The 8,386-nt window shown below is 40.9% G+C and overlaps 1 protein-coding gene across 1 annotated transcript in view; it reads right to left on the bottom strand.

Annotated features, from left to right (window-relative positions):
* The window catches only part of FAM149B1 (family with sequence similarity 149, member B1), a 75,816-nt gene that overhangs the window by 60,563 nt on the left and 6,867 nt on the right, over positions 1 to 8,386 (bottom strand). The window lies entirely within an intron of this gene.

The raw sequence follows: 8,386 nt of genomic DNA on the forward strand, positions 1-8,386 counted from the left end.
GGAGGGACAGCGCAGGAGGGGAAGACCCTCTATGAGATGGATTGATTCTGTGACTGGGGTAATCGGGATGGGTGTGTCAGAAGCAGTGCGACTGGCGAGGATAGAGAAGGGTTTAGGGCTGTTGTGCATAGGGTCGCTATGAGTTGCAAACGAATCAACGGCACATAACAATAAAAACAACAACAACATTGCTTGCATGTGATATCAATGATATTGTTCGATAATTTCCACACTCTGTTGGGTCACCTTTCTTTGGAATGGGAACAAATATCTATAGTGTGCTAATAATGCAAAGAAAAAGGGAGCTCTGGTGGCCTAGTGGTAAGAAACTGCACTGCAATCCCAAAGGCACATAGTTAAATCCACCAGCTGCTGTAATTAAGTGTCTCTGAAATCCACTGAAGGGTCAGCAACAACAACAATGCAAATAAGAGGCATGGTACTCTTGTTGTGGTAGGGCCAGGCAAAATAAGGTATATGGAACTACCTTTTCAACCTGTATGCAGAGCAGATTATCCGAGAGGCTGGGCTCAATGAGGAGAATTGTGGCATCAGTATTGATAGAAGATCTATTAACAATCTGCATTATGCAGATGATACAACCCTGCTTGCTGAAACTGAGGAGGACCTCATGCACTTGCTGCAGAGGGTCAAGGACTGCAGCCTTCAGTATGGACTGAGGCTCAATGTCAAGAAGACAAAGATTCTCACCACTGGACCAATTGGCAGCATCAGGATGGATGGCGAAGAGATTGAGATTGTTCACAGCTTCAGTTTGCTCGGCTCCACAGTCAACACTCTTGGCACCAGCAGTCAGGAAATCAAAAAACGTATTGCGATGGGAAAGTCTGCTGTTAGGGACCTCTCTAAAGTACTCAAGAGCAACGGTGTCTCTCTGGAGACTAAGGTGCGCCTGATACAGGCCATGGTCTTTGCAATCACTTGTTATGCATCAGAGAGTTGGACAATGACTAGGGAGGACAGAAGGAGAATTGATGCCTTTGAGCTGTGGTGCTGGAGAAGAGTATTGAATGTACCATGGACTGCCAAGAAAACAAACAGATTCATCCTGGAGAGGATTAAACCAAGCTACTCCTTGGAGGCAAGGATTCTGGGGCTTCGTCTGACATACTCTGGGCACGTTGCAAGGAGGGACAGGTCTTTGGAGAGGGACATCATGCTTGGAAGGGTGGAGAGACAGCGCAAGAGGGGAAGACCCTCTATGAGATGGATTGATTCAGTGACTAGGGTAATCGGGATGGGTTTGTCAGAGGCAGTGCAACTGGCACAGGATAGAGCAGGGTTTAGGGCTGTTATACATAGGGTTGCTATGAGTCGCAAACGACTCGACGGACACAACAACAACAACAACAATGAAGATTGGTCAATTCTGCCATGCTTAAAGTGAGTCATCTCAAAGGCAGATACAAGGAATCAAGAAAGAAGAGCCACATCAAAATCTTTTTCCAAAAGGGTAAAAAGAAAACATAGTGACTGGGAACAAACATTTGGCAATACCATCGCAGACAAGGGTCTCATAATGAAAGTTTACAGAATCCTGCAGGGCCTCAGAGACCTCAGAATAAAGCTCAAAATCATAAAGCTCATAAGAGTCAAATGGGGACCAAGCTTAGAAGGTCTAGTCTATGGTATAAATACAAATAACAGCCAGAAATACACAATCTGAAGAGGATAAAATTGATAAATAGGACCTTCTAAAGATTAAATCTCTGTGCTCATCAAACCTTTTTCCAACAAGGTGAAAAGAAAACCAATTGACTTGGAACAAACATTTGGTAATACCAACTCAGACAAGGATCTCATAATAAAAGTTTACAGAATCCTGCAGTGCCTCTAGAAGAAAAAGACTGATAAATCCAATTACAAAATAGGTAAAATACATGGAAAGACTTTTCACAGAGGAAGACATTCGGATGGCCAACAGACACATGAAGAAATGCTCTAAATCACTGGCAATCAGAGAGATAAAAATCAAAACCACAATAAGATACCATCTTACCCCAGCAGCAGTGGCAAAGTTTAGCAGGGAAGCAAGTAGTAAATGTTGGAAAAGACGTAGTGAGATAGGAACTGTTATATCTTGTTGGTGGTATTATAAAATGGTACAACCACTCTTGAAGGATGTTTGGCTTTTCCTCAAAAAGCTGAACATAAAAATTCCTTATGATCCAGCTATTCCACTGCTTGGAACAGAAAATGAAGACTGAGGCACAAAGATTTGTACACCATTGTCCATAGAAGTGTTATTCACCATAGCAAGAACATGGAAACAGCTCAAATGCCCAACCACAATGGAATGGACTGAGAAATTACGGTACATTCACACAATGCAGTACTATGCAGCACACAGAAGCAATGATTTTGTAAACTGTTACCTAACTAGGGAGGGACTGGAGAGTATTATGCTAAGTAAATTAACTCCGTCTCTTACGGACAAATACTGTATAAGACCATTATTGTAGAATGAGTACGAGGATCCAAGGAAGTGAGGGAGAAAGGCTTAATTACAATTTGATGGGCAGAGGGAAGAATGGGTAAATGAAAGTGGAAAGATTAGGTGTGAAAAACAATGTATACGAATTTTATGAACTTTGTATGTAAACCAGTATAATATATATGCATATAAAAATTAAATGTAAAAAAATAAAGAAGAGCTAGGAGTGGAGCATATCCTTTGGCCCTGTAATCCGGGAACTGAGATCTTCCTAAATGTAGGACACAGACTAAAATAACCTAGTGTATAAGACAGGAATGAGGTGAGAAATGGTGAGGAGCATCAGCAGAATCAGGAGACTGGCAGGAGATGAGGCAGTGGGCTTCCTCGCCCCAGGGGAAGAACGCTGAGCACATCTGGGCAGGAGCAGTTCTAGGAGAGTAAAGTGCCTCTAAGTACTTGTTGGATAAGCTAGCTTTGCTGACCATGGATCTAAGAATCAAGAATCTGCAAGCTGAGGTTTACTGGTAGACCAGAGTCTTCTGGTCATTATTTACAAAACTAAAAGGGCTTATAACATTTGCCTAAGCAGGGCAGAGGCCAACCCAAGGAGCCAAGAGCTAGAAAGAGCCCTGCCTGTGGACACAGCTGTAAAGAGGCTATTCTAATCGAAGAACTATATCCTGAGTTGCTCCTGATCCTGAATTGTAAAGTTATTTTCCTAATAAACCTCATAATTATGAATATTGTCTGTAAGTTCTCTGTCCTCACTGCAATGAATTCTCAAACCTTGTATAGAAGTAGAGAATGTAACAGCAGAGATAGCTGGTGTCAGAAATTCACATAATGGTTAGAGAGAGGAGGTATGACTGACTTCCACTTTATAGGAATCAGCCATGGTATGATGATTTTCTCTCCCACAGGTGAAGCTAATCTCTTTACATTTGCACATGCCTCTGTCATACCATGAAGCTTAAATGATATTCAGTTCTTTCAGCTTGCGAAATGCAGAGAGTTCTTCCCTTTTCACTCTTCAACTCCATCTCTCTGCACATTCCATTATAAAACTTTGCTTTATCCTCCGGGGCTGTCCTTTGAAATCGTCTGTTCAGCTCTTTCATTCAACATGTTTTCCTTTAGATTTGGCTTCTCGATTCTCCAGATTAATCTTTAGAGTCTTTTCTGACTTTCATTTAGATTTTTTCCTTCTCCTCTGTTATTGTAATGACCTTTTGCTTTCTTCATGGATGATATCCTTGATATCATCCCCCAACTCATCTGGTCTTCTGTCATTGGTGTTCAATGCCTCAAACCTATTCTTAAAATGATTATGAAACTCAGATGGAATTGACTTATGATTGTTTCTTGGTTCCTGTGGACTTCTTCGGCCTCAATTTGAACATGCATATGAGTAACTGATGATCTAACGCACAGTCTTCCCCTGGCCTACTTTTGACTGCCGATATTGAGCTTCCCAACAAATGTAGTTAATCTGATCCCTATGCAGCTCATCCGGTGAAATCCATGTGTAAAACTGTCTATTGTGTCTTTTAGAAAAAGTATTTGCAATGAATAAATCCTTGTAAATACAAAAATCATTATAAATACCATTGGACCAAGAGGCAGTGTCATGATGGATAATCACTCACATAACTGATAGTTGATGCTAGCAAGTTCAGTCAGGAATTTCAATTTCACTCCATATAAGAAATTCTATGTGGTAAAGGCTTTCCTCACAACATGGTGGCTGATTCCGAGGACGAATACATAGAGAAAGAAAGTAAGCCAAACACAAGTTGTGCTGCCTTTCATAATCTAATAAAAAAGTCATGCAGTTTCTTTTCTACCACATTATATTGATTGAGGTAGTTTAAAGGCTTACTTGGGTTTCTGGGAAAAGAAAACAAACTACCTCTCATTGGAGAAATGTTACTAATTTGTAAGCAAAAAATCATTTGGGATGATGGGATGTGTATTGGAAAAGCTTTGTGAAATACAAGCTGTTACACAGAAATACAATCTGCCACATAAGAGAGCAGGTAGTTGCAGAGTGTAAGAACAGGAGTTGGATGAGGATGATGTACATGTGGCAAGGCAGACAGCTTTTAATGTTGGGGAGGCAGCATGGTGGGGAGGCGGCAGCCCCTCACAGGGTGACCAAATTAGCAAGCATGGGGTTCCTGAATCTAAGCAGGAAAAAGAAAACATGTAGCAAGCACTTGGTAAGGCAGTGGCCCAGTATCTGATGTTGATGTAGAAAGGCGGTGAGAGGGTAATAGCGATTGGCTACTTTCAAGAGGATTATTTGAGTAATGAAAATCAGGTTTCTTACTAGTAGAACAATGAGCTTCAAATATGAAACAATATAAAACTAGAAGACGCAACCTTGTCATGTCAAATCAGAACAGAAGAAATGAATATATTCCCTTGTTCTGTCCACTGAGACATCCTGAGAACCAGTGAACCAGAAAAGTGATGAGCACACATACCAACCAAATTCTGGTCTCCAAATATTAATATCCACTGAAAGAAACCAGGGCTCCCTAAAGAAATGGCTGATTCCAGGTATTAGACAGGGAAAATACAAAATAACACTGGAATACCATTGTCCCAGAAAGTAGGAAAGTGTTTAAAAGTAGTATGAAAACATGTCAAAATGACACATAACCGAGCATGAAAGTAAGAGCTCTTACTGGGCCAACTGTGTGAGGTTGACCATCAAAATAATGAATGGTGGATTATAACCCAGTGGGAAAAAAACAACACAGGAATTCATGAGTTCACACTGATGTTAATTAAGTGAATAGATGCAAAGTTTGACAAGGAATAGAAACATTTGATAATCTCAAAGCACTTTTCCACAAAGTATATTATAAATGAAGGAAAACTGAAAAATTAAAGTGGAAGACACCACTTAATTAATTAAAGTCTCACTAAGGAGGATAGAAGGAGAATTGATGCCTTTGAGCTGTGGTGCTGGAGAAGACTATTGAGGGTACCATGGACTGCTAGGAAAACAAACAGATTCATCCTGGAAAGGGTTAAACTGGGCAGCTCCTTGGAGGCAAGGATTCTGGGGTTTTGTCTAACATACTTTGGACATGTTGTAAGGAGGTACAGGTCCTTGGAAGACATCATGCTTGGGAGGGTGCAGGGACAGCGCAGGAGGGGAAGGCCCTCTATAAGGTGGATTGATTCAGTGACTGGGGCAATCAGGATGGGAGTGTCAGAGACAGTGCGATTAGCACAGGACAGAGCAGAGTTTAGGGCTGTTGTACATAGGGTATGAGTCGCATGCAACTCAACGGCACATAACAACAATACAATCCATGGTCTTTGCAATCCCTTGTTATGCATCAGAGAGTTGAACAATGACTAGGGAGGATAGAAGGAGAATTGATGCCTTTGAGCTGCGGTGCTTGTGAAGAATATTGAGGGTACCATGGACTGTTAAGAAAACAGATTCACCCTGGAGAGGGTTAAACCGGGCTGCTCCTTGGAGGCAAGGATTCTGAAGCTTCATCTGACATATTCTGGTCATGTTGTAAGGAGAGACAGGTCTTTGGAGAAGGACATCATGCTTGGGAGGGTGGAGGACAGGTGCAGGAGGGGAAGGCCCTCTATGAGGTGGACTGATTCAGTCACTGGGGTAATAGGGATGGGTATGTCGGAGACAGTGAGATTGGCACAGGACAGACCAGAGTTTAGGGCTGTTGTACATAGGGTCGCTATGAGTCGCAAGCAACTCGACGGCACATAACAACAGCATCATTCATACGGGTAACATTATGGCTAACTGAGAAGAATAGGAATCCTAGAGCACTCGATTGTGTTCATGCAAACCTATACCTGGACCAGGAGGCTGTTGTACGAACGGAGAAGGGGAACACTGCACAGTTTAAAATTAAGAAGGGAGGGCATCAGAATTCTGTCTCTCTCCATACCTATTTAATCTATATGCTGAGCAAATTATTCAAGAAGTCGGAGGCAAGGATGATGAGGCTTCACCTCAAATACTTCAGGCAAGTTGCTAGGAAGAGCTGTTCCTTGGGGAGGGGCATGATGCTCAGAGAGGTAGAGGGTTGGTAAAGAAGAGGTAGATATCAGATAAAGTGGACTGGCACAGTGACTGCGCAATGGGCTTTGATGTGTCAGGAAAGATGAAGATGGTGCAGGGTTCAAACCTATTGTTCACAGAATCGCTCTACGGGTCATATTTGACTCAAAGATACCTAACAACAACATCATTAGATAGACAGAATACAATGGAAAAAAAACAAGCTCTTTTGTGGTATCACAGATTTAAGAATGCAGAGACTAAAGAAATACAATAATGTGATAAGAAGTTTTGCTACAAAGGGTATTATTAGATGACTACAACAATTTGAATGAAATCTGATGATTAAATCTGATGATTTAATGGTAGTCATCTGTCACTGACTTCCTAATTTTGATGGCTACATTCTAGTTACTTAGGAGAATTTGCTTGTTTGTAAGAAACACTAAATATTTGGTGTATGTGGTATCAAGTTTCTTGGTGACTTAATATCAAGTGAAAAGGAAAAGCAGGTACTTTTATTGTACCTAAACTTTTCTGTAAGCCTGAGATTGTTTCAAAGTTTAAAACAGTACTAAATTTATGTAACAATTATAATTTTTATCTCAAAACTGTATGTTCATTATGTAAAGACACAGCCTTAGGAAAAAATAATACATTTTGAAGAAATTATCTACTCAAATATTGATTATATTGGCAACAAAATAAAAGAATGTATATGACTTTTGCATTTAAACTAATATGCTGTTCTGGTTGTTTTGTGCCGTCGAGTCACTTGCTATGACTCATAGTGTGACCCTATGTACAACAGTCCTAAACCCTGCTCTATCCTATGCCAATCACACTGCCTCTGACACACCCATTCCCATTACCCCAGTCACTGAATCAAACTACCTCATAGAGGGTCTTCCCCTCTTGGGCCGTTCCTCCACCCTCCCAAGCTGATGTCCCTCTCCAAGGGCCTGTCCCTCTTTACAACATGCCCAAAGTATGTCAAACGAAGCTCCAGAATCCTTGCCTCCAAGGAGCAGCCTGGTTGAACCCTCGCCAGGATGATTCTGTTTTCTTGGCAGTCCATGGTACATTCAATACTCTTCTTCAGCACCACAGCTCAAAGGCATCAATTCTCCTTCTATCTTCCCTAGTCATTGTCCAACTCTCTGATGCATAACAAGTGAATGCAACGACCATAGCCTGTATCAGATGCACCTTAGTCTCCAGAGTGACACCACTGCTCTTCAGTACCCTGGAGCGGTCCCTAACAGCAGACTCTCCCATTGCAATATAAATAACATTTTTTAAAAAATTTTTAAAAAGATCAATGATATTTAAAGATTAACAGGAAAACTTGGGGAATGAAGTCACCTCATGGCAATAAATGTAAAAATCCCCTATTCCTCACAAAGTTAATTATAGTTACCATATAACCCAGCAATATACACAAGAGGAGTGAAAGTATTCTCACAGAAAAAAATTACCCACAAGTCTTTACTGTGCTGTTGTTAGGTGCCACTGAATTGCTGCTTCATAGCAACCTTATAAACAAGGCATCCGATCTATTCTATCTTGTGCCTGCCCCTATTCAAAGTGGAAACAACTCCAATGTCAGTCACTTGAGGAAATGACAAACAAAACATAGTATACCATGCAACAGAGTATCATTTGGTCATTAAAAAAAATCATGTTAAGTACTGAACATTTTACACCATGATGACTTTGAAAACTATCCTAAATGAAAGGAGCAAAGCACATTTTGACCAAGATAACATATTAGAGGTGATTAGTGGATGAAACACAGTAATATGAACAGATCCAAAGCCCAGATCAGTAATAGCCTCTCAAATCAGTATAGCGTCTCTAAAACTTAAAGACAT

The sequence above is a fragment of the Elephantulus edwardii genome, unplaced genomic scaffold (genome assembly GCF_000299155.1).
Source record: "Elephantulus edwardii isolate Elephantulus edwardi_28Jun2011 unplaced genomic scaffold, EleEdw1.0 scaffold00058, whole genome shotgun sequence".
Taxonomy (NCBI): Eukaryota; Metazoa; Chordata; class Mammalia; order Macroscelidea; family Macroscelididae; genus Elephantulus; species Elephantulus edwardii.